Raw genomic sequence first — 26092 nt, 5'->3', positions numbered from 1 at the left:
CCGCCTTTTCTAAAACACTTCATGTCACTGGAATATTATCATTTGTTTTCTAACTGTATGAGGTTTTTATTCTTTGAGCATACTTAGTAGGGAACCTATGTTGAAATGAAGAGCTTTTTGATGAGGGCATTATGTTTGTCTTCCCGTATTATTGACTTAAATGGAGTAGGATTTGGCCCACTGTACAAAGTTAACAGAGTTAACAGAGCAAGTTAACAGAGAAATTCTGAGGACTCACTCTGCACAAGTAGCATATATTTTAGCACCAGTTCACTTAGGGGAGGAACAGGACTTCCCTTACCGTAAAATCCCTACTATAATGCACACCTATGCATAATGTGCACCTACCTTTTAAACATGAGAATTCTGGCATAAACCGAGCTCCTATCTATAATGTGCTTCCCAACTTTGCTGTATTTTGTCTTGACGTATTTTGTTTTGTCTTCTCTTGTCTTGTCTTGTCTTGCCTTTTTGTATTACTGGGTAATCACGCGTGAGCGCCCGAGTCTACAGTGCGCAGCGTTTCCATGCCCTCTTTGGGATGCCATGAGTTGTCAGCGATCTTACACGACTGCTGAAAAACTTAAAGTTGTTAGCTATGCTGAGGCTCATGGCAACAGAGCTGCCAGCCGTGAATTTGATGGCATAGCAGAGTCTAACATTCAACTTTGGAGACAGAAGAAAGAGCGCCTGAAGGTGGCTGAACGAGGTAAAAGTGCTGCATATCCTGAGTTGGAGGCCAAGCTGGTTGAATGGATTGCTGAGCGTAGACAGTAAGGCAGTGGTGTTAGCATTGTGAAGGTTAGAATGAAGGCTTTGACCATTGCCAAAACATGCGCTAACACAGCCGGGTTTAAAGCTTCGCATGGCTGGGGCAATTGATTCATGAATCGCCATAGCCTATCGGTCTGCTGCCGAACAACAATTGCACAGAAGCTACCCATGGACTCAGACACCAAGCTACTACAGTTCCAAAAGTTTATCATAAAACTACACAAGAAGCACTGCTATGACCTTTCATTAATTGGTAATGCAGATCAGACACCATTAAATTTCGATAATCCGTACAACAGAACGCTTGAAGTGAAAGGTGTCAAGACCGTCTCCATTGCTACCACAGGCCATGAAAAGTCTAGGTTTACAGTAATGCTTGCTTGCATGGCCAATGGAATGAAGCTACCTCCTTATACAGGCAGTCCCCAGCAGCGGCTGAATCTGGACGCCAGTTCCGACTTACGTACAGATTCAACTTAAGAACAAACCTACAGTCCCTATCTTGTACGTAACCCGGGGACTGCCTGTATTGTGTTCAAGCGCAAGACAATGCCAAAGAATGTTATATTCCCGAACACCGTTCACATGCATGTTCACCCTAAAGGCTGGATCGATGAAGCTTTAATGCTTGATTGGCTACAGACGGTTTGGGTGAAGCAGCCGGGTAGACTTATGAGAAAGCGGTCTCTAATAGTTTTGGATGCATTTTGGTGTTATTGTATGCCATCCATCAAGAAGAGGCTTCAGCAGGACAAAACAGACTTGGGAATTATTCCTGGTGGAATGACCAAAATGTTGCAGCCACTTGATGTGACAGTTAAGCCAATGAAAGATGCACTACGCAGGGAGTGGAACACATGGTTGTTGGAAGGTGAACATACATTTACTGCAGGTGGATGTATGAGAACACCGACGCTGCAAGATGTTACCCAGTGGATAGCGGATGTCTGGGTTGAACTTGATCCCGCTATCATAAGGAAGGAGTTTCTGAAATGCAGCATTTCTAATGCTATGGATGGCAGCAAGGATGATGCCCTGTGGATGGATCTGAGCGATGATGAATCATCTGAGGGCGAATTACTGGTATGCGAAGATGACAATAATTTGTATTACCTGGATGAAGATGCCGAGGGCTAGACCCCAGAAGATATTGCTAGTCTGTTCGAGGAAGATTCTAACAAACGTGAATTCGAGGGCTTCGAAGATGAGTAGAAGATCAATTAACATACGGTATTTGCTTGTTTGCGCTGCAGTGTTGATTTCATTTGTTTAACTTACCTTTTTGAAACTGTGTATATAGTTGCTTGTTGATGCTAATAAAAATCAACTTAACCTCTGGTGTCCAGTGATTAATTAAGTGCCGCGGAACTGCCAAATGAAAACTTTGGAAAAAAAACTCCTATGGATAATGCGCACCCCGACTTTGTTGTTAAAAAAATGGGAAAAAAGTGCGCACTATACTCGCAACTTTATGGTAACTACAGATCAGCTATTCAAATCACTCTTAAAAATATTTGTGTGTCTCTGTCACCATTTGCTTATATAACTGAGCAAAATTTGATTGAACCTAGAACCTTCAGTATGGAATATAATGAGCTGCTTCCACTGGAGGTGGAGGAATAACTCTTTTAGCTGACAGCTGTAATGTATTCTTTTAGTCTTACAGGGTATATCTACACTGGCCCCCTAGTTCGAACTAGGGTGGCTAATGTAGGCATTCGAACTTGCAAATGAAGCTCGGGATGTTCCCGGGCGGGCGCCATTTTTAAATCCCCTTAGTTCGAACTGACTGCCCGCGGCTACATGCAGCAGTCAGAAGTTAATCCGAACTAAGATCCATACTCTCCGAGATTTGGTTACACTTACACAGGCTGCCACACAATTTTATCCTTGTTTTTGCAAGTCCTTTCTCCTGCAGCCATGGGTATTAGAGCCTCCTTATTTTTCTCCATTTCATGTCAAATATCAGAGGAAAACATTTTTCTCTCTTGTGCATTGTCTTTTTAATTGCTTTACCAGCTTTTGATATTTATTACTGAACTGTGCAATTTTATATTTTTCATTTTGGAAAACAAATTATATAGAAAAAGCTACAACTAATGTGATTTCTGCCAGCAATGCCCCTCTGCCATGTATATTGGCCAAACTGGAGAGGCTCTACAGGAAAGAATTAATGGACACAAATCAGATATTCAAAAAGGTAACACACAGAAACCTGTGGGGAACATTTTAACTTGCCCAGGCACTCATTAATGGATCTTAAAGTCACTGTATTGTTTCAGGCCAATTCCACAAGCCAAATACACAGGGAAACCTTAGAACTTAACTTCATTTACAGATTTGATTCCTGTCAGAAAGGTATGAATAGAGACATTGGCTGGATGGCCCACTACATTCCACATCCTACTGACATAAAAAACAATGGGTAATTAAAAACAATTTGCACTTTCTCTATCAGCTTCATGCAGCAAGGACGCTTAAATTGACTATTACTTTCCCTTTTTATTCATTCTTTTTCCTTCTCTATTCCTCCCCATCCCTTCTTTATTTAGAAACTGGACCCTTAATAACTCCGTCCATCTGAAGAAGTGGGTTATGCCCACAAAAGCTGATGATACCATGTACATCGGGGTGGGCAATAATTTTTCATGGGGGCCATTCCAAGATTTTGGAAAGTGGTCGAGAGCCGCACGCTTCTATGATATTAATGGAGGAGATGTATGGTCTGGAATGGAGGTTAGGTGCAGAAGGGAGCTTTGGGTAAGGGACTAGGTGCAGTAGAGAGACTGGAGTCTGGGAGAGAGTTGGGATGAAGCAGGCGGTTGTGACCTAGGGCAGGAGACTGCAGTGCAGGGGTTTGGGATGTGACCTAGGGTAGGAGGTGATCGTGATCTGGGGCAGGAGATTGGGATGCCAGATCTGGGAGTGGGAGTGGGTATAAGAGGGGGACAGAGGGTTTGGGTATGTGGGGGGGAGGGCAGAGAGTTGGGGCAGGAAAGGGCTGGGGTGCCAGGAGCATGCTGTGGCCGAGAGATTTACTTGTCAGCTGCCAAACTAGCCTGCCTGCCTGCAGAGCTTAAAATGTTTCCCAGCCAGCCAGCCTGCTTGCCTGGCCATGAGCTTCATGAATAACTGAGCCAGGAGAGGGTGCGTGATTCTTCTTAGCTGCCTGTTATTCTAACAAGAATGTACAGGGGATGGGAATGTACAGGGGATGGGGCGGCTCCTAAAACTTCCCCCCTCCCCTCCAGTTTTAAAACAGAAACGGAGCCCTATAGCATTTCTGCACAGTGCGCGGGGCTGCAGGGCAAGCTGGGGAGCCTGCCTGGGGCTCCCTGCTGCTTCTGCAGGCAGGATCTGGTGGCTTGACGGGCCGGATACAACCCACAGGCCATATTTTGCCCAGGCCTGATATAATGGAAGAGTGCAGCCCTCGACCACTTATCAAATTCTTGAAGTGGCTACCCATAAAAAATTATTGCCCACCCCGATCTATGGTATGTATGGGATGACAACCACCAAAATATCCATGTTCAAGTCTAATCTACTATATATTTGAGAAAGTTTGTCTATCTGTAAATGAATGTCTGTCCACCTATACGTTTGTTCAAAAACAGCAAGAGCTAGGATCACCAAATTTGGTAGGCAGCTTCCTCCTACCATAACTTAAAGCAAGGTCAGGGTTTGCTTGTGTCAGGAAAGTGGGATGTGCCTGGAATGGGACTGCTGCTCATAAAACTATACAGAAAAGAGACAGGAACTATGGCTCCGGTCTTGCTCTCACTGACGTAGGGGCACAACTTCTAAATAAAGAATGTATTTTTCATACTGTTTTGGTACTAATCAAGCATCTTTTGGAGATCATCCAGAAGCAAACAGATTATTTATTTATTTAATTTTTGATTTACGAGTGCATCTCCTATTGAACTCTCTGGACTCATCTACAAAATAACATGGGATTATTGCTTTATAACCAGTAATCAAAGCAAAATCAAAAGAGATAGGTATGCCACCAGTCCCTACTTTGCCCTAATAATAGCCTATAAAATGTGGTCTTTTTCACACCAATGGGCTAAGTGTTTTCAAAATAAAGGGGCTGTTACTAGCAGTTAAATCTGGAGGTTAGAAGCTTGAGCACTTGGCTTGTCAAGGTAAACTCCAGAAATACTCTTGGCAGGGTGAAACACACCTGCATGGTGAGTGAATATAAAACTAAGCCAAGCATGCCATTAACGCAAATGAGCCCAAGTTATTCATATCTCTGCAGAGTAATCTCTGCTCTTCTTCCCTCCTGGGCAAATAAATTAAGTTCCAAGTAGTTGATTCCATGTGTTGCTTTCCCTTCTCTGGCTGGGCATTAAGGTTTTGTTTCACAATATACTTGGCATATAATTTGATTTGCAGAATGTGTGTGTATAGTTACTGCAGTTTTGCATACAAGGTGGGTGACTGTATTTGCAAATGTACCTAATTAGTCATTTGTCTGAGCTAACTGTTGTTGTAAATCTACCGTAGTTGTGTATGTACAATTTTGAAAACCTGGGGCTGATAATTCTGGGCTTTTTTTTTATATGTGTGGTGCTTATCTCCAGAGTCTTTGGCCAAAATTTCTCCCATACCTCCCCTTCCGTTGGTAAAACAAGGTTTACAGAGGGGTTTTTTTTCTGACATTTGGTCCTGAGTAAAGCTGCTTCCAGGGGGGAAAAAACAGAAGAAGGCATGCAAATGAAAGTTCTATTTGCATACCTCTTCCGAAAAAACCCACCTTGTCACCATATGCTTGCTTTGCAGGGTACTGTACACTGGCTGGTGGTTGCTCTGTCTACTAGATGACACATTTCATCAGTGGTGCATGTGTACAGTCTGTTAATTACTATGGGATTTTTCAGATGCCAAACATATAAAATGTTATTGTAGCTATTAAAGATTATTGTAGATTCTAAATGGACCTGCGTGATCCCCACTGTATTAATCATGTCTAAGTTCCTTTTATAATGAAAGGGCCCTGTGATTCTTGAAAACTTGCTTGAGCCTCATCTGAGGAATCGATATTAAACGATATTTCACCTGCACAAACATTGGACTTGCATAAACTTGCTTTTAATCTAGTACCTGTGAAGTTAGTTTTCGGGGCGGGGAGGGGGGTTCTTCTTTGCTGCCTGTCAATATTTTGATAGAATTTGTGTTAAAAAGCAAACTTTCCTTGTGAGAGATTTTTCCCTCCGCAAATCTGTTTGAAGGAATTTTTGCTAGGATGAAGTACTTTTTTATCTCTGTACGCTAGCTATAAATTATTGCTGGTGTTGGTAAAGGGATACATTTTAAATGGCTCACAGTTGGGGGCCAGTTCAGAAAACTTCCTGTCACCTGTGTACACTCCTTTAAAAAGAGGAATTGATGTCAAATCTTGACCTGCCTGTGGACTTTTTCCTCCTCCTATTTTTTTTAAAACAAAGCCCCAGATCAGCATGGTCAGCAGTAAGCAGTCCCTGTCTTTTAGTACAGCCAAGCATTTTGAAAATGTATTACCATTGACCCATGGCACTATAGATGAAATTACGTTTCTTTCATTTGAGAAGTTGTTTGCTTGAGGGAAGGGAGTGAGAACTAGCAGCTTGGTAGTGAGGATTCTTAATTTTGGGGTAGTATCTTCACCTTTCTGACTACATCTACACTATAGGGTTTTTGCGCAGAAACCGCTGGTTTTGAGCAAAAACCTGTGGAGCGTCCACACCTCAAGTGCATTTTTGTGCAAATAAATTTACAGTAAATCAAAAGAACAGAGGGGTTTTTGCAGTATAGGTATTCTTCTTTCGACGAGGAATAACTCCTTTTTGTGCAAGAGCTCTTGTGCAAAAAGGTGTGTGTGGACGGGCAACAGGGTTTTTTTTGCGCAAAAAGAGCCAATTGAAAAAGCACAAGTGCTCTGGTGGCTATTCTGTGAATAGCAATCAGAGCTTTCTTTCGAGAGAGCATCCATGCAGTCTGGATGCTCTCTTGTGCAAAACCTCATTGCTTTTGCGATAAGCTTTTGTAGTGTGGACGCGCTCTTGTGCAAGAAGTTTTTGCGGAAGATCTCTTCTGCAAAATGCTTCTTGCACAAGAAGCCTGCAGTGTAGACGTAGCTTCTGTCTCTCGGTTTTGCCAGCTATAAAATGGATATGCTTTAAAAGCTCATAAGGCTACTATTGCAGTTTGTAAAATACTGTGAAATCCTCAGGATCAAAGTATTAATATTAATGTAATAATTATATTGCTGACTTGAGGAGGAAGGGCACCATATTATGGACTATTCAGCCATAAATGCTGATAGTTTAAATTTTTTTTTTTTAAATAACTGTACAGCCATATTTTTTTAGCTAATGGGCCATGTTCTCAAACAATTTGCATGCCCAGTTCCTAAGACTACCTGGGCAAATCAGGTAATTGCATGCGATATGGCTAATTAGGAATGTTTGCTTGATCACATGCCATAACTTGGTCATTCTTTTGCATACCTGAGACTACTAGAATCCAGATTCAAAACACCTTGTGATATGTTTGGCTACATTAGCATTGAAATAGATGAATTCCAGAGGTAATACAATGCATTTAATAGAACTGCTGACGTCGCTTAGTAGAACTGTTGAAGTCACTCCATATGCATGTCAGTTCATATACATATGTAAATATAGTCTCAAGTCATATACTGTTGTGGAAAGTCCTGCAGCACCAAGTGAGATGAAGCTATAGGTTTTATAACCATTTTACAGGATTGTGAAGACTTTTAGGCTGAGTTTTTCCAAGCTGCTGAGCGGATTTGGATGCCCCTTTCCTTTTGATTTTTACAGGATGATGCTGGAGGGACAGGATGTGTGAGCTGGTGTTTGGGGGGACTAGCTTCAGACTTGAGAGAGCTGGGTTTAGCTCCCTGTTCTGATACAGACTTCCCGTGTAACTTTGGGCAAGTCACCTAGGCTCTCCAGTAGGGATGTGAAAGATTAACCAATTAACCAGCTAAAAGGTAAGCATCACCCTAAACAGGGTGATGCTTACTGGTTCCGGGTAACCAGTAGGGGCTGGAGCAGCTATCTGTCCACCCCAGGATCTGCACCATCCCTGTGGGGCCCACTGGAGGCAGAGCCTGCTTCAGATGGCTGGCCAGAGCAACCCCTGTCTGAGGTAAACCAGGCCCGACCCTCCTGCTGCAGGTTACAGAATGTTCAGTCCCTATTCTCTAGGTACATTTATACATCCCATGGCAGCAAGTCTCAGGGCTGGATTAACTCTTCTAGGGGTCTGAAGCTAGTAGCTTTTGTGGGGTCCCTTAGGCTGTGGGGGTATCTAAGTTATCTAGATATCTAAGTTAATTGGATGTATATTTTCAACAGCCAGCTGCTAAGTATTCTGATAATCATTTTATGGCTGGGTAACCAAGGCAAAAATTAAGTGACATGCAAAAGGCCACACAGGAAGTCTGTGGCAAGGCCAGGAACTGAGTGTGGATTGCCTGATTTCTAGTCCAGTATTTAAACCAAAAAGCCATTTGTTGTCCATTTCTTTATCTGGTGACAGAACACATGCATTGCATAACAGAAATTCCGTCTCAGCACTGCTCAAAAACCTTCTATTGAAACATCTTTTTCAGAGAAAGTAGCTTTTTAACATAACAAATTATCATATTTTTTCCTATTTCTCCCATTTTTATCCAGCAACAGAAAACAGAAACATTCCATTTTCGATGAAGATCAGCTTTTGAAATCTTCATCTAAATTTCTGTGTCTGTTGGGAGCACCATGGAGAAGGGGGAATAATTCCCAGGAAGCTCTATTCTTTATGTAGCCCATTAAATATCATTCATCGCTGTGGTATCTACCTAATTTCAGAAATATACATGTATGTAAGGGTACTCACTGACGTACTTGCATTACTCGTTTCTAGAGACTTGGACTACGGGAGTGATCTTATTAAAAACATACAGTGGATCACATATGACTGAGCGCATGCAGATAAGTCCTTGCATTTTAAAATATCTGTTTACCTATACGAGACACTTACTTTACTTGTTTGGCAACTGCAAAGCTGTCACAATTATCATATTTTAAAACAAGCTGTTAGAATATAGGTGCTTATACTTTTACTAGCAGACAGATTTCCCATTTTACTTGGTGAAGGAAGAAAATACCATGCAATTAAAAGTATAAGCTTAGTTAATAGAAAGGAAAGGATCCGATTTATTAGAACAAGTGTTAGGTTGCTTTTGTACAACTGCTTTTTTATCCTTGTAGCTGTAGGTAAATATACTAAATACACACACACACACAGGCTACGTCTAGACTGGCATGATTTTCTGCAAATGCTTTTAACGGAAAAGTTTTCCATTAAAAGTATTTGAGAAAAAGAGCATCTAGATTGGCATGGACGCTTTTCCGCAAAAGCACTTTTTGTGGAAAAGCGTCCGTGCCAATCTAGACGCGGTTTTGTGCAAGAAAGCCCCGATCGCCATTTTCGCGATGGGGGCTTTTTTTGCGGAAAATAGTACCGCGTTGTCTACACTGGCCCTCTTGCGCAAAAGCAATTGCGCAAGAGGGCTTTTGCCTGAACGGGAGCAGCATAGCATTTCCGCAAGAAGCACTGATTTCAGACAGTAGGAAGTCAGTGTTCTTGCGGAAATTCAAGTGGCCAGTGTAGACAGCTGGCAGTCTAGACACAGCCACAGTGTTATTCGTAAAGAAAAAGTTATAGATGGGAGAGGGGAAGCCAAACCTGACTCCTGGACATCTACATATTTGTGATTAGATATAACACTTCAGCTATGCATGGAAAAGGCTGACGATAGATAGCTGACATTTTCAGCTGTGGAACTACCCTGGACTACCAGAAGTTTATAACTTTCCAGTCTCTGTCTGAGCGAGGCACCATTAGGAAGGTGATGTTTTCTGACATGAGCACTAAGGCTGCGTCTACACTGCAGGCTTCTTGCGCAAGAACTGTTTTGCGCAAGAGTTCTTGCGTAAAAGGTCTTGCGCAAGAGCGCGTCCACACTGCCATGTGCGTTTGCACAAGAGATGTGCTTTTGCGCAAGAGGGTCCATGGTAGTGTGGACACTCTCTTGCGCAAGAAAACTCTGATGGCCATTTTAGCCATAGGCAGGGCTCAACAAATCGCTGTATCTACTTGCCCCTGGCGAGTAGATTTCAGCGTTCGCCCCATTCACCGGCGTTGCACGCGTGTGCAGTGCCGGTCTGGCGCATGTGCGGTGCAGGGCTGGCGAGTAGATCTCGCCGCAGTTTGTTGAGCCCTGGCCATAGGGGTTTCTTGCGCAAGAAACCCCTGTTGCCCATCCACACTGCCTTCTTGCGCAAGAGCTCTTACGCAAAAAAGCTTATTCCTCATGGGGAGAGGAATAACTCTTGTGCAAGAAGCCCTCTGTTCCGATACTTTATTGTAAATTTACTTGCGCAAGAACGTGGGTGCAGTGTAGACGATATATAATATGAATATATAATGAAAGTAGGAACTATGGCATAGTGTTATGGGAGGAATCATTATGTAGTGAGCCTTATTAGCAGCAACACTATTCCTACAGATTGGAAACTATGCAGGTAAGCTAGGAACATCTCTTTGTACAGTTCTCAGCAACAGACAGTGATTATTGTTACTTAAAAAACCTCCTGTGCCTTCTGTTATAATGGCAAGTTGGCAACAGCTATTACATGGTGTCAGAAGAAAAGAGAAAAGAGAAAAACAAACCTTTTTTTTTTAAAAAAGGACCAACTAAAGCCTCCAGGAAAGTTTGTGGTTGAAGGAAATGCAGCAGAAACTGGAGAAAATGGAAGCAAGAATTTGAGCATTGCAAGGGGTATAGACAAAAATGATGAATGGCTACAAACAGCATGATTTTTTCCTGCGGCAGATGACAAAGCAAGAGGGGTATTTAATAGTTCTCAATTTCATGATGCAGAACTTAAAAGACAAAAAATACATGTCTTAAGAATAAATTTCAAGCATACTGTGCACCGGAAAGAAATGCCATGTATCCAAGGTACACATTTGTCACCAGAAGTCAGACAGATGGAGAAAGCATAGATCAGTATGTGACTGATTTAAAACTGGCAGTACAAATCTTTCAGATTTGGAGAACTGTGTGAATCCCTCATTAGGGACCACATTGTGTGCAGTATTGCATCAGACGTAGTGTGGGTTAGGTTGTGGAGGAGACTCATTTAACCCTGAAATGTGTGGCAGATACATGTCATACAGATGAAGTGACTGCAAAACAATTGAAAAGGCTGGGGGAACCAAGTGCATACACTGCAGCCTAAGTTCACCTTCAAGAACGACCCCGAGATGGAGTCATGGGCTGGAGGGTATCTTGTAGATTGGCAGAAACTTAGCATGGATCTGCTAGGTTTCTAGGTTTTGCAGATTACCTAATTCTGTTATTCAAGTATTAGCTCAATTAATATATTTTTTGAAAATAAAAGGAAAATGTATATGCTTTATTTAAATTATTGTATTTTTCAAAAATACAGTGTAATTTTATGAAGTTAATTTTTATTTCAGATTTCTCAAAAAAGGGATTGTTAAAATTTATCCATTTAATTTTTTTAGTAAAAATATTTTAATGGGATTTCCTCAATTGTATTTTTTCTTCATCCCTACAACTCTTATCATTCACTATGTTTTAACAAAACAGAGCTATACTCAATTTGGTGTCCAATAACATTTTCTTCTAGTTTTCAAACTTTAGGGTATGTCTAGACTACAGAGCTTTTCCAGGATACCGGAGGTATCCTGGAAAAGCTCTCCAGCATCCAAGGAATGAGTCCTCTTTTCTGAAATAAAAAAGTCGGAAAAGTGGACGCGTTTTGTCAGTGACCCTGTAAACCTTGTTTTACAAAGAAGGGATGTTCCAAAAGAGGGTTTTTTTTCCCAAAATTTGGCTGCGTGTAAATGGGCCAAATGTCAGAAAAGCCTCTTTCAGAAGTAAATCGGAAAAAGATATGCAATTTGAGTATCGAAAATTGCATTTCTTTTTTCGATTTATCTTTGTAGTCCAGAAACAGCCTTACACATTGATTTAGTTGTGTAGAACAAAACACTTCTCCAAATTTCTCCATTTTATCTCTTTTTTCTGTAAGATTTATTGAGAAGCAATCCCATTCCAGGTTCATCCTACTATTCTGGATTATCTTGGTTCAGTCTCTTTCAACATTCATTCAGTTATGCCAATTTTGGAGACTGTTCTTGATTTGGCAATTCTGTCTCTTTTCTGTTTAGTTTTATGAGAAGCAATCCCATTCCTTGCACATCTCATTGTCCTGGCACAACCAAACCCTTACTACGCTTTAATTTATGTTAAGAGGAAGCTGTATACCAAGTTTGGTAGTCCTAGCTCTTACTGGTTAGGAGGAGTTCTTGATCAAACAGACAAATTCTCTAAAATATATAATAGCGATACATACAGGTCTGCTTTGTTCAGGACACTACATGTGTTTCTGTATCAGACACTGCAAATCTCTGTTTGAAAAGTATAAGTATGGCATACCTGGAAAACTCATTTGTGACTGTGGACCACAAATTTACTCTTTTACAAAACAATGGGACTTTATTCACAAAATGTAAAATCGATTGTTCGCATAATTGGCCAGAATGTCTGAGAGCAGTTCAAATGGTAGAAGTATTCTTAAAAAAAATCTATTTTGGGTAATACAGATTTTTGTCTTAGCTTGTTGGACAATTGGAATACACTTATGGGACATTTAGGACCCCCTGCTGAACTCCTCATGAGACAACATACAAGGATCGCTTCATCAAGTTGTTGTAACATGAGCTGGTACAAGGAGACATACAAACTAGGGTTGTGTCTGCACTTGAGACCTTATAGGGCCACACCTGTACCAATGCAGCTGTGTCACTGCAAGATCTCTCATGTAGCTGGCAGGCGAGAGCTCTCCCATTGACAATCTCTGCACTGATTAGGCCTCAGTTGGAGTATTGTGTTCAGTTCTGGGCACTGCATTTCAAGAAAGATGTGGAGAAATTGGAGAAGGTCCAGAGAAGAGCAACAAAAATGATTAAGGTCTAGAAAACTTGACCTATGAGAGAAGACTGAAAGAATTGGGCTTGTTTAGTTTATAAAAGAGAAGACTGAGAGGAGACATGATAGTAGTTTTCAAGTATCTAAAAGGGTGTTACAAAGAGGAGGGAGAAAAATTGTTCTCTTTGACCTCTGAGGATAGGACAAGAAGCAACTGACTTAAATTACAGCAAGGGAGTCAGGGTGGTTAAACTCAGGAATAAATTGCCCAGGGAGGTTGTGGAATCTCTAACACTGGAGATATTTAAGAGCAGGTTGGATAGACAACTATTAGGGTTGACTTAGACAGTGCTTGGTCCTGCCGTGAGGGCAGGGGACTGGACTCAATCACCTCTCAAGGTCCCTTCCAGTTCTACTGTTCTATGATTCTATAATTAATTCATCCCCAACTGTGCAGACTACCACTTATACTGATGAAATTATGTCACTCAGGGGTGTGTTTTGCTGATGTAAGTGGTGTAGATACGGCCTAGCCTAAAATTAAGACAAGAAGAGGAGACATATTTATTTGACAAACCCTTTATTGCCACTGGGAAATGGAGAGACTATATTCATGTAAAAGGAAGCTAGAAGCCTTCACAAGAGATTAACCCAACAGACTGCTCCAAGATCTTATCCTGGTGAGATATAGGAAGGAGATGTCTGTCAATAGAAAACACAGAGAAGATTATATGGTCTCTGAAAGGATTGTGCAGAAAGGGTATGAAAATATGGCACAAAGAAACTGTGTCAATATCCAGCTCTGAAATGCAGAAATAAAATGGCACACTAAAACTGACTGTTACCACCTCTGAATTCTGAAGGCAGAGTGATAAGAGAACCTACTAGACAGAATAGTTGTTCTGGACTCTTTAAGGATACAGCAAAGGGCACGTCTTCACCTGCCACATTCAATTTAGTGGGTCTAGTATAGGCCTGTAAATCGAACACTAAGGGCAGCTCTGGCTGGTGCCTGCACTATTGGCAGTTGCAAGGAGTAAGGGAAGCCGATGAGAGTGTTGTCCCTCCCACAGTGGTGATGGCGTCACACATAGCTTAAGGTAAGTCGAATCCAGCTACGTATTCTACGCAGCTGGAGTTGTATACAGGCAGTCCCCGGGTTACGTACAAGATAGGGACTGTAGGTTTGTTCTTAAGTTGAATCTGTATGTAAGTCGGAACTGGCGTCCAGATTCAGCCGCTGCTGAAACTGATCAGTTTCAACAGCGGCTGAATCTGGATGCCAGTTCTGACTTACATACAGATTCAACTTAAGAACCCCAGGCATCCCCAAGTCAGCTGCTGCTGAAACTGATCAGCGGCTGATTCCAGGAAGCCCGGGGCAGGGGCTTCCTGTAGTCAGCCACTGGTCAGTTTCAGCAGCGGCTGACTTGGGGACGCCTGGGGCAGAGCAGCTGGGGTGCTGCTGGGTTGGTCCAGTAGCGCCGCCGCTCCTCGGCGCTACTGGACCAGCCCAGCAGCACCCAAGCTGCTCTGCCCCAGGCGTTCTGATTCAGCCGCTGCTGAAACTGACCAGCAGTGGCTGAATCAGTACGCCTGGGGCAGAACAGCTGGGGTGCTGCCGGGTTGGTCCAGTAGCGCCCAGAGTGGCGCTACAGGATCAACCGGCAGCGCTTCAGCTGCTGTACCACAGGCGTCTGGAGCAAAGCTGCGGAGCACGGGGGCAGCGGGACAGCCCAGACGCACCGTGGCTGTCCTGCTGCCCTCGGGCTCCACGGCTTTGCTCTGCTTTGCTCCCCGTCCCCCTGGTCTGCAGACCAGGGGGACGGGGAGCAAAGCGGTGGAACACGCGGGCAGCAGACAGCCCAGACGCGTCTGGGCTGTCCGCTGCCCGCGTGCTCTGCCGCTTTGCTTCCTCTCCCTGGTCTGCTGGAGACCAGGGAGAGGGCCCCGTTCGTAACTACGGATCCGACGTAAGTGGGATCCGCGTAACTCGGGGACTGCCTGTATTTAGGTCGACTTTCTAGGTCTGGTGAAAAAAAGATTGAAGCTTAGTACTTTGTATGTATCTAATTTTTTTTAAAATGTAATGATAGTGGGCACTTTGGAGTAGCAATCAAAATTACCTATAATGCTGTATAATATATGATTTTGTTGGGTTTGGTCCTGTTTTGAGCGAGGGGTTGGATTAGATGACTTCCTGAGGTCTCTTCCAACTCCAATCTTCTGTGCTACTGTGATGGGAGGAATCATGTTGTTACTTAGAGCCTGGCAGACAAAGCAGCAACACCTGTCTGTACTACTCTCAGCACCAAATCACTGCTACTTTAAATGTCTGCAGTATATCTTTTTATGTTATAATTGCAAGTTGGCAGCAGCCCTACACCCTGCTGCATGGGGATGTGCTATAATACCTGTGTACGTGCTGTGCTGAATGAAGCTCCCTATGAGTCTCCCTTTTTGTACTAGAGCCTAAGAGAGGAGCAAAAGGGAGAGGAGTACACACAGCAAGCAGTTAGATAAAAAGCATCAATGTGAACTATGTGAGGCCCGTTTGGAAAAATGTCATTCAGCTTCTGTTTGATTCAGTAGGAGAAGTGCCTGGTGCTTTTGCCTTGTGTTTGTGTCCTTGAGTCATTCAAAATGGCAAGTCAGCCTTAAACAAATGACAGACCTGCAGGGTGTAATATTCCAGAAAAAAAGCTGCACAAACCTCCCTGGTTTACAAAATTAATTTGAGCACACCAGCAGCCTTTAATAACCGACAATTTAGAAAGCATCTGCGTATCTCACTTATTGTCAGTAGAGTTACTGAATTGACAGTGGAAGTGAAAATGAAACACCACCTGCTTTGTCCTGCAGGAGATTCAGTGAATGACTTTCTGGGCACATGTAACCAGATCAGGCCGTATGCCTGTTCTGGCACCAAAGCGAGGCTGCTGCGTGCCTGCTCCTGGAATGTGGCAAGAGAGCAGCATGCCGCCTTCCTATAGCATCGGGGGATTCTGAATGATCAAGAGTCCAGTTCAGAGAGTGACTATTGTGGTGAAGTTTTACCTGCCCACAGGAGGCACCATTCAGACACTATTTTCTTGGGAATATATAACCTCCGCCCCCATTTCCACTTTTTTTTGGTCACGGGGCCATATAGGCTTTTGAGAGCTGCTGAAGGAGGGTTTTTATATGTGTGAGCCCAGGATGCCCCATCTGCCAGCTGGGGAGACCACAGGAGTGTCAGGTTCCTCTGACAATGTGGGGTAGCCTAGCTCCGTGCTCCTTCAAGGGTGGCATCTGTGGTGGAAGGGGCAGGATTGGGGCATCCAGCTAGTGTGGCGCGAGGCTCTGGAGCAAGCCGCCTGGTGTTCCCGCCCTTTAGAATTGCCAGGCCCTGGGGCAACAGCCTCGTTTCCTCTCCCTTCCCCCATTGGAGGATCTGTCTGCAGGAATTTGTTTCTCAATCCCACCCAAAAGTCTGTATTCATAGTTTTGTTTTCTGGCTTGTTTGTTTTTTGTACACAGCTGCTGTGGTTGTTAGAGCTAATGTAACTTAAGAAGAATAATTAGGGCATGAAAGTGGCCAAGTTGTGATATAGAGTTAGGGTACACCGGTTGTTCCGAAATAACTATGCGAGCATCTACACAGCTAGGCCATTATTTTGAAATAATTTCGAAATAACGGACGGCATTTGTAAACCTAATTCCATGAGGAATAATGCCTCTTCTGAAATAGCTATTTTGGAATAGCTGTAGTGTGGACGCTCCACTACTGCTATTTTGAAATAGCTCTCCCCTTAGGGGGAAATTACTCCCTAGTGCAGTGGTTCCCAAACTTTTTGGCATCATGCCGCCTTTTCGATTTTTGAGAAACCCTCCCCCTCCCCCCAAAATAGCAGCAAAACTTGTTGAGCAAAAGAAAAAGCCCTTTTAAGAGCAGAGCAGGCATTGCCCTTTTAAGGTGGCCATTTTGAAGTCTGCCCCAGCCAGCCTGAGCGGACGGACCAGGCTCTTTCTTGGGGAGGGGGAAGGATTGACCGGGGGGGGGGGGGCTGGGTTGCCTCACGCCCCACCTAGAATTTCTTCATGCCCCCCCAAGAAAGAGTCTGGTCCGCCCCTCAGTATGGGAACCTATGCCCTAGTGCTTCCTGGGGCTCTAAATTGAGATAGCACGTCCACATTAGGGGAGCCTGCCTCGGACTAATTTCCAGGCTTCCCTATAGTACAGATGCACTATTTCTAAATAAACTATTTTGGATTATTTCTTCCAGAATAGCTTAGAAATAAGTGTGCATTGTAGACATAGCTTTTTTCTCAGTCATCAAAGGAGCTACACTGGAAAGTAGCAATAGTTACTTTTAAGCAAAGCAAGAGAGATGAATTGGTTTAGAGATGAATTGGAGCTCATATGTTTCTTTGATAACACCTTCACTGTTGCTGTCCGGGAAGAGAATAGGGAATTCAGTACTTATTTCCTTTGAACTTTGCCCAGTGAATTCTTTCATGTAGCATGATTTTCCTGAGGAAAGGTGAAGTAAATAAATACTTTCCTTCATATTCTTCTATTCATTAGTGGGAATAAAGATTAAGAGCAAAAAGCCAAAGGAGGAAAGAAGTGTTGTCCTTGACCATGAGATAAAGATAGGAATTGTTGATGAATAATCTGAGAAATCTTATCCCTGTCGCATATGAGCCTGGTGTGTCCTCGTGGGCTTCCTGAGCCTGGTGTGTCCTTGTGGGCTTCCTGAGCCTACAGTGTGACATTAAGGACACACAATATATACCAGAAAGAAATAATAATACTACTATCACTTTGTCTAAATTTCATTTTCTGGCATTTTGACCAGATGAAGAACCATTATAGTCATCCAACTGGCTGCAGAAAAATTGGCAACAGAAGGCAGTACTTCACTGCAAGTGATCTTGCGATTGAATGCCTTGAAGGGCCTATAGAGGAGAGTTTGGCAGGAATTTGGGAGCTTCAGAAAGAATATTTAGCTGGGCTTGAGACAGCATGGACTGGGAGAGCATATGTTGCATTTTATGCTGCTACAGATGGAAGGAGTTTAGCTCAGTCTATGAACTGATGTGATTATTGACTCATCCACAGCCTTTCAATAGAGAAATTTAAAAATAATGGAAAGTTTGATCTGGTAAAAGACTAATGCAAGAGAATAAGGTGCATCGCATATTGTAAAAACTAGACCCTGCCTTTCTTTGGAATTCAGGAAGTACGTCCAAACAAGGACAACTGTATACAATGAAAAGGTTCAGAAGTCAGAGCGGATCACAGAGTGTCAAAGGAGTTCAATGAATCCACTATGGAAGTTGAAGGCATAATATGTATTGTCTTAGGGTATGTCTAGACTACATGGCTCCGTCAACTGAGCCATGTAAACTAGTTTACCCGACATAGTCAATGAAGCAGGGATTTAAATAATCCCCGCTTCATTAAAATAAAAATGGTCACTGTGCTGTGCCGACAATCAGCTGATCTGGCACAGCGCGGCAGTCTAGACGTGGATCGGTCGACAAGGGAAGCCTTTGTTGACCGCTCCATTGTGCCTTGTGAAACGAGGTTTACAGGAGCGGTTGACAAAGCCTTCCCTTGTCAACCAGTCCGCATCTAGACTGCCGCGCTATGCCAAATCAGCTGATTGTCGGCACAGCGCAGTGGCCATTTTTATTTTAATGAAGTGGGGATTATTTAAATCCCTGCTTCATTGACTATGTTGGGTAAACTAGTTTACATGGCTCTGTCGACGGAGCCATGTAGTCTAGACGTACCCTTATAATGGAGGAAGGGACCAAATATTAACCCTACTGTCACAATTCTGAATTGCAAAGAATAAATCAGTGGCAGCTAAGCATGAGAGTTGAGGATGTTTGGTAGTACTTGATATTATTTCTTTATATACTTTATCTATCTACAGAACTCTCAGACAAATGTCATGCACTTATATAAGAAAAGCTGGTTCATCTTACTTGAATGGGTCCCATTTACTGTATAAAGAAGCATCTGCAAATGTTACTTATTGCTTCACAATTTCTCATCGATTGTTATAGGTCATTAATCATTATTATTAATCATTATTTGCCATATCACTCCAGAAAATGGTCTATTTTATTTCCCTTGTTTTAGGTTGTCTCCCAGAATATTTATATGGTGAAATATATTTTCTTTCTCATTCACTTTATCCCCAAGGCTTTTATATTTCACTGCCTCAAGACCCATAATCAATATATTTTTTTTTAATTTTAACTTCTCAACATCTTTTCCATAATGGGGCTAAAATTGTTCACTAGGTTAAGTGGAGCGAAGGGAAGTAGGGTTGTGAAAAGAAATAGATTCAGTGTGGAGACGGGAAGTTGCATAGTGGTAAATGAGAAGAAATATGATCTTTTGAAAGAATAAAACAAATTCCTGCAAAATGAAACCACTGGCAGACTAACCACTGCCACAAAACTCCAAGATCTGAAAAGAAAAAAGAAAAAACAACCCTCAGCTGTTTCACATGGTTTCATACAAATAATTTGTTTTTATCTTTGAGCAGCTTTGTGGTTTCACTGTCAGATTTGAACAGACCTAGCTCTCGCAGGGTATGTCTACACACAATTTTTATTTTGGGAGAAGGATGCAAATAGCGCTGTGCATTTGCATACTTCCTCTGGGTTTTTTTTTCCGGAAGATGCTCTTCTGGTATTTACCCATGTCTACACGTGGCCAAATTTCGAAATAAACCCCTATTTCATAAGACCCTCTATTCCTCCTACAATGAGGTTTACAGGGGTCTTATGAAATAGGGGTTTATTTCACAATTCGGCCCGTGTAGACATGGGTAAACACCGGAAGCGCGTCTTCCGAAAAAAACCTGGAGGAGGTATGCTGATGCGCAGCACTATTTGCATCCTTCTCCCGAAATAAAAATTGTATGTAGACATACCCTCAGTGAACCCCAGTCAAAGCTATTGTGTTTTATCCATTCTTCATCAAAGTGAAACTGGGAAGTCTGACACAAGTGCATATCTCAGTGGTTTGGACCTGGGACTTTGTTTGCTCAACTAGGTTCATGAACTTGAGAGAACCTTTTGAAACATTTGGCCCAAGCTGTTAGTTGGCTAGAAAGCCCAAACCAAGTGAGTTTTACAGGATTTGTGTACTTTCAGCCTGAAAGTAGGAATAAGAGATCCTCCGGAAAAGGGCTTTATTCCGGAGGATTGCGCCAGTCTAGACGCTTTTTTCCGGCTTTTCCCCAAGCTGGAAAAAAAGCGGCGGACATGTTTATTTAAATCCGCGGGGGATATTTAAATCCCCCGCGGATTTCCCTATTCTGACTTACCTGCTTTGCATCCCTTTTCCGGAATTTGGGGCCAGTGTAGACGGAGCCTCAGGGTTTTTGCTTTTTGCTGAGCAGTAGCTTGTAGGCTACTCTTGCTACCCAAAAGCAATTGTGTTAGTGACAGGGCTGGGCTTAAACTGAAAAATTCAGATAAAGAGCAAGATTTCAAATATCCCAGCTGTCAAGGCTTGGATGTGGAAGTTTGACTTGGTCCTATCTCTGTTCTGGAGTGGAATGTGGTTTTGCATATGGTTGTGCAGCTGGCCTATGCTCCCTTCTCTAACACAGCCTCATCTTCTCATCTACTAGAGGCAGCTGTAGTATTGCTAATAGCTTAGAACACTTTCTTTCCCTAGATGGCAAGTCCCAGGTGTCATGACTGCATCTGGCTACTTTTCTCCTCCATGGTCTGCAACTGTTCCACCAGTGACTGAAGAGAGGTTAAGAACTTATAGCTACAACAAAAGGTAAGGTTACAACAATAGGGCCAGCTGGTTTATTTTCCTAAGGCATCATGAGCTTTTCTTTCTTTCTACTGAAGATTCTTCTGTGCTTTTCAGTGTGTTTTATTCTTCTCTTGCCCACAGTAGGTTTTGATTCCCCAGTGGGTGCTCCAGATGACTTACACACTAGTGATTCCATCTTTCTTATATTCCCGACGGTCGATTCCCCCTACTCCAGCCTGATGTCTGTTTTCACAGACAACTGCTTGCTTGCCCAACCATCTTGACGTTGAAGTTAGGCCTGAAGTGCCCTCTGTGCATTTATGCAAAGAGACTGGCAGGGAGAGCTGACATACATATTAATTCACTTCCTCTCCCTCTTGTTCTGTAGAAGAAAGGTCTGTAGATTGTACCTGGAATATTTATTGTGATACATTTGTTCCTTATTAAAAGTCTAAGTAGGGTCCATGTCACGTACAAAGGCTTGTGGTTGTAGTAGCAATGATAGGTAACAAGTATTGTGGTGATGCATGCTGGTATTTAAGAAACAAGGAGACACATATCTATCTTCGGTTAATTGAACCCATTGGACAAAGTGGAATCAAAATCCAGCATTGCATGATCACTACATATTGGCAACTTCTTTAGCTGTGATACTAACCTTCAACCACCATTTTGTTAGAAAGTAGTATATTGTAAAGAAGATAGTCTCACTTTATTTTTCTTTTCAGAAAGAAAAATGTCCACATTCTCATTACTGAGTGTTTGCCCCCTGACAAACTAAGGCAGTGGTTCTCCAACGTCATGGCACTGTGACCCCCTTATGACAACCAAAATTACTGCATAACCCCAGGAGGTGGGACTGAAGACTGAGTCCACCTGAGCCCAAGGTGGGGGACATGTAACCTTAGCTCTGGGCAGTTGGGCTTGGTCTTGGCCTTCAGACGTGCTGAGGTCCAGGGCCAACATCAGCCTAGGTAACCCCGTTAAACTGTCCCCACCCAGAGTTTGAGAATCCCCGAACGAGGGTTCCATTAGCACGACTGATTTGCACACACAATTAGTGAGATTGTGTGAGCAAGATAAGCACAACTGCACAGACAGAATACCAGGACGGTGTGCCTAACATGTCTGAAAATAGATTTTTAAAAGGCATTTAAAGACATTTAGACATCCATTTCCCATTAACATTGGTGAGAGAGATTGAGAGGGCAAGCTTGTCAGTTTACAAACTACGGTAATCCTTTTAACTTACCTGCTTTTGAAAGATCCATTCCTTTAGAGAACTTTATGTTCTGACTTAATTCCAATATCCCTTCAATTACTATGTCTTTTGTCGGGTTCACTTACTGACAATGCTTTCATTTACATGAAGGGGAAAGTGCCTTCAGAAATTAACTACTTAATTCTTAAGTAATTCATTTTTCTGTCAGCAAGATTAATATGTTGTGAATGATGAACATGTATATGTAACATGATCTTGGGGATCTTTGTGTAATACAGCTGCTCCTGGCTTTAAGTAGATTATTGTGTTAGTTTTTTCTATTTTATTTTTGTGGGAGATGGTAGAGTAAGGGTAGGGGCATGCATGAGCTCTGGTAGAACAGGAAGTTACAAACAGTGTAGGAGTGTAGGCTGTACCCTTGGATATATGTAATAGATATTGACAGGCTCTAGCAAGGGAAAAGAGAACTTCATTGTGTTGCTGATGCTTAGTGCAAAGAGTATGTTTCTGGTGCCTGCATGTTTTCAGGCTACAGCTACATGGAGTAATAATGTTGATTAACAAGCCATTGTCATCTTGGAAACTTTTGACAAATATGAACTTGTCAATTTTGTTAACCTTGTTCCTTATCCACTTCAAAACTGCAGCCACTCTGTTCTTCTGTTATCTCAGCTACAACCACCATCCACTGCCAATCCTGATACCTTTCAACTTTGAGCCGTTACCTACCCCATTGTCAGTCCACCTTGCATAGTCAGCAGTTTCTCCATATAAATCCACATTCTACTGTTACCTTTACTGCTATTGTTAACATTGTTACCTTGTGTCAATTCACTGACTCCCACTTATACCAGTCAATCCTCCACTAACAATCATATGTCATCCTTCTCAAGTTCCCTTTATCTGCATTCTTCATAAGAAAGTCTTTCTTTTTTGCTTTTAGTGACCCTTTTCCCCCAGGGAACAGGAAACAGATGAATATTTCATTTTTATGGAAACAGATAGAAATGTGCTGTTCTTATTTGCGTGGTATTGCATTTTCTCCTAAATCTCATACATTCCTTCTATTCTGGAGGCATTGCACATTGGAAGATCAAGAAAAAAACTTAATCTTGTTTCTTATCTGTTTTATTATACCATGTGAATCACAGTGGTATCATGGTGGTATGGTATTTGTACGCCAAATAGAACAAATACAGATATAAAGTAGTAGTTAAATTAGAAAATTATTAAAATATTTTGCAAATATTGTTTGCCTTTTACAATTAATAAGCAAAGTTAATTAAGCAAGTGGATTAATTGTCCACTGTTATGTAAAAGTTTTGCCACTGGGTTAGATTGCCTTGAGAATTTATTAATCATAGAATCACAGAAGGGTTGGAAAAGACTTCAGGAGGCCATCTAATCCAACTCCCTGCTCAAAGCAGGACCAATGTCAATTACATCATTCCAGCCAGGGCTTTGTCAAACTTGGCCTTAAGAATTAATTTCACTTGATTTGAATGGTCAAGTTTCAGGGAAATGAATATCACCTAGAAGATGATATTTTACAGGACATAATTAAAAATTATGCTTAACACCTTCCTTTTAAATGATGAATTGATTGAAAGGGAAAAAAGCTTCCCCCAAAAGGAAAAAGATTTCATTCAAGGAAAAGCCCAAATAAATACACGATCTAAAATTAAACAATATGTTCCCTATAATTTATAAGATTTTTTAAAACACGTTCACTTCCTTTTTGGATATAAATATGTTAGGTGTATTCCCCTCTCACCCAGGCAAGAACTTCTAATTAGTGTTTTTGGTAAGTTTCAGTAAATAAAAATAACAAGCTCCTTTCTTTCATTTCAAGTAAATGGGGAAAAGTGCTCATTTCTTGTTGGGAAGGCGATTATAATTCTCTTGCTGTTTAGTTTTACTTATGTATTTTTGGACTGCCAACCAAACCCCCAAGACTTTCATTTCTTGCCCCTCTTACATTTCTTTCTATATATCCCCTGCTTGCTCATTTCTACACATTGCTTTTTTCCCCCTCTAACATAGCATCTTTCATCCATAAATTTATCTTATCAGGTGTTATCAAATTAACCTTCTCAACACTGCCAACAAGGACAATGATTATCCCCATTGTAGAGAGAAACACTAAGGCATCGATGGAAAATGAGCTGCCTGGGGCCACACAGCAAATCTCTGGTAGAACTGAGAATAGAATTCAGGATTCTTGGGCTGTGTTCACAGTGTCAATCTTGGGGCCCAATCCAAAGCTAATTGATGTGATTGGAAGGACTCATATTACATTAGTAGCCTAAGGATTGGGCTTCCTAGCCATAATTCACCAGTGGTGCAGCACCATTAATGGAAATAATGCTGTAAATTGTAGTGTGTTTCCCTTCTGTTAAGTTCCAGGCAGGTTCATCTCTCCTACTGGTCTCTTTGGAAATCTCTATTTCCATCATTCTCTTTCCATTAGCAGATGTATCATTGTTTTGTTCTTCTGACCTTGCATGCAGTGTATTTAAGATGATACGCACTGTGCCTGAATGTCTTCGTTTTTTACTTTGATAGCTAATGTTGTTATCCCTCTTAGAGAGTCCTGGAGTCTCCAAGAATTAAAAGATTAATCTTTAAAGATTTATCTTGGGATGAAACCTCCAGAAATATATCAACTCTATTTATAGATTATTTTGACAGTCGAGAATGATGGGTGTGGTTTGGATCAGTAATGTCATCTTTGTGTGATTCTTAGAAGTTGATGCTATATTATGTGCTTTATCCAAGATACAGTTAATGCCCCTGTTGAAATGCTGCATTGTGTACATTCAGGGTCAAATCTTCCTAGTCTCTCTATTGCCACGAAAGGGCTAAAACACAGAAGAAGGTGGGCCAAGAAGTGGAGAAGCTGCACCAGATGACACTATAGGCCAATATCTTCTGTGAAGCTCCTTGGTTCTATTCAAGGAAACACAGATGGGGTTTGCAAAAGTGCATATATAGTCTTGCACAGAGTCAGCTTGAATGCACACAAACTCTTATGCGGCTTGCAGGGTGGAGTTTGTATGTAGCTGCCTATGTAGGATATTTACATTTTGAGACTTGTGTGCGTGCACACAATCTAAAGGAGTTGTGTTGACAAGGAGATTGCAATGTGAAAACAGCTTCAAGACTTGTTCGTTTTGCATGATGGCCGGAACAGTTTCTCAACATCTGTAGATAATATGTACAGGTGGCTATGCCATACCATGCCATGCACAACTGAAAACTCTAGCAGTGATGGTTAATAAATTGAAACTGTTGTACATTCACTTGCCCAACCTAGTTTTTCTGTGAAAAGCAAAGCAAAGGAACAACAACGAAAAAAAACAAAACTCAATGACAGCAACAAAAAAGGAAGGCTGTTGGAAGCAGTTGTGGAGTTGTTGTAAAATTAAGCTGTGGATGCATTCACTCTGTGCAACACAAAACTGGAACTCATTTACCACTTTCTATTCTGCCAGCGTAGAGAGAGCTAAAAAAAGGAAAAGCCTGTGCTATTGAGCTGTTCTTTTTTACCCTCTGGAAAGCATAATCAAACTAGGTCATACAAGGAGCTACATCTCAGCCTTTTGTTTGTGTGCACTGTTATTAAACACATCCCTCTATTTAAGATAAAATAAATCAACAAAATAAAGATAAAAATCACCAGCTTGCAGCTTGTGTGAACCCTGATGTCCTGAGTGCAACAAGAGCCAAATGTTGTTCGCAGAAAACCAATGAAGCACAAAATATGGCAGCATGTGTCACTCCCTGTGCGCATTATTATCTCTTGCACATTATCTGAGGCACCCCATCTTGCACAGTGTGTGTCTGAATAACCCCCTGCTGTTGAGTGGATTCATGCCTGCTGTTCATTTTTGAAAAGTCATTTCACACAATTATCCTGCTAAATATTGATAGCTTTCACCACTCCAGCCATGGCTAATTAAAAGACACACTGTGTAAAATTTTAATTAGGATTCATGTCAGGGTGAATAATGATTTTAAAAAAATGAAAACAAAAGCGTTTGGCATTTCGGGGTGGGGGCAGGAGGGGTTTATTTACAACCTGCTGGTTTGTTGCCACAGCTTTTTGTCTCCTCTGATTTTTTTCCCCTCCCAAGTTGTTCTAAGGGAAGACTTAAGAATGGGAAAGAAATTGGAGAAATGCAATATCTGTATTTTTAGGTTGGCTCCTACATTTTAAATATTCTTCAAATGGCTCTGCCATTTGGTATCAGGCTGCGCATATTCTGTGGCATTGGGGTTTTCCTGTCTATTA

General features: G+C 41.9%; 1 long non-coding RNA gene across 1 annotated transcript in view; it reads left to right on the top strand.

The window, feature by feature from the left end:
* The window catches only part of LOC142818887 (uncharacterized), a 107173-nt gene extending 98046 nt beyond the window's left edge, over positions 1–9127 (top strand). The window contains exon 3 of the long non-coding RNA XR_012896588.1: positions 8695–9127. This is a non-coding gene — a long non-coding RNA (uncharacterized LOC142818887). The remainder of the gene's footprint in view (positions 1–8694) is intronic.
* Positions 9128–26092: the final 16965 nt, after the last annotated feature.

This window comes from Pelodiscus sinensis, chromosome 18 (genome assembly GCF_049634645.1).
Source record: "Pelodiscus sinensis isolate JC-2024 chromosome 18, ASM4963464v1, whole genome shotgun sequence".
Lineage (NCBI taxonomy): Eukaryota > Metazoa > Chordata > Testudines > Trionychidae > Pelodiscus > Pelodiscus sinensis.
Note: the sequence above shows the minus strand (reverse complement) of the source record. Positions and strands in the feature narration are given on the sequence as shown.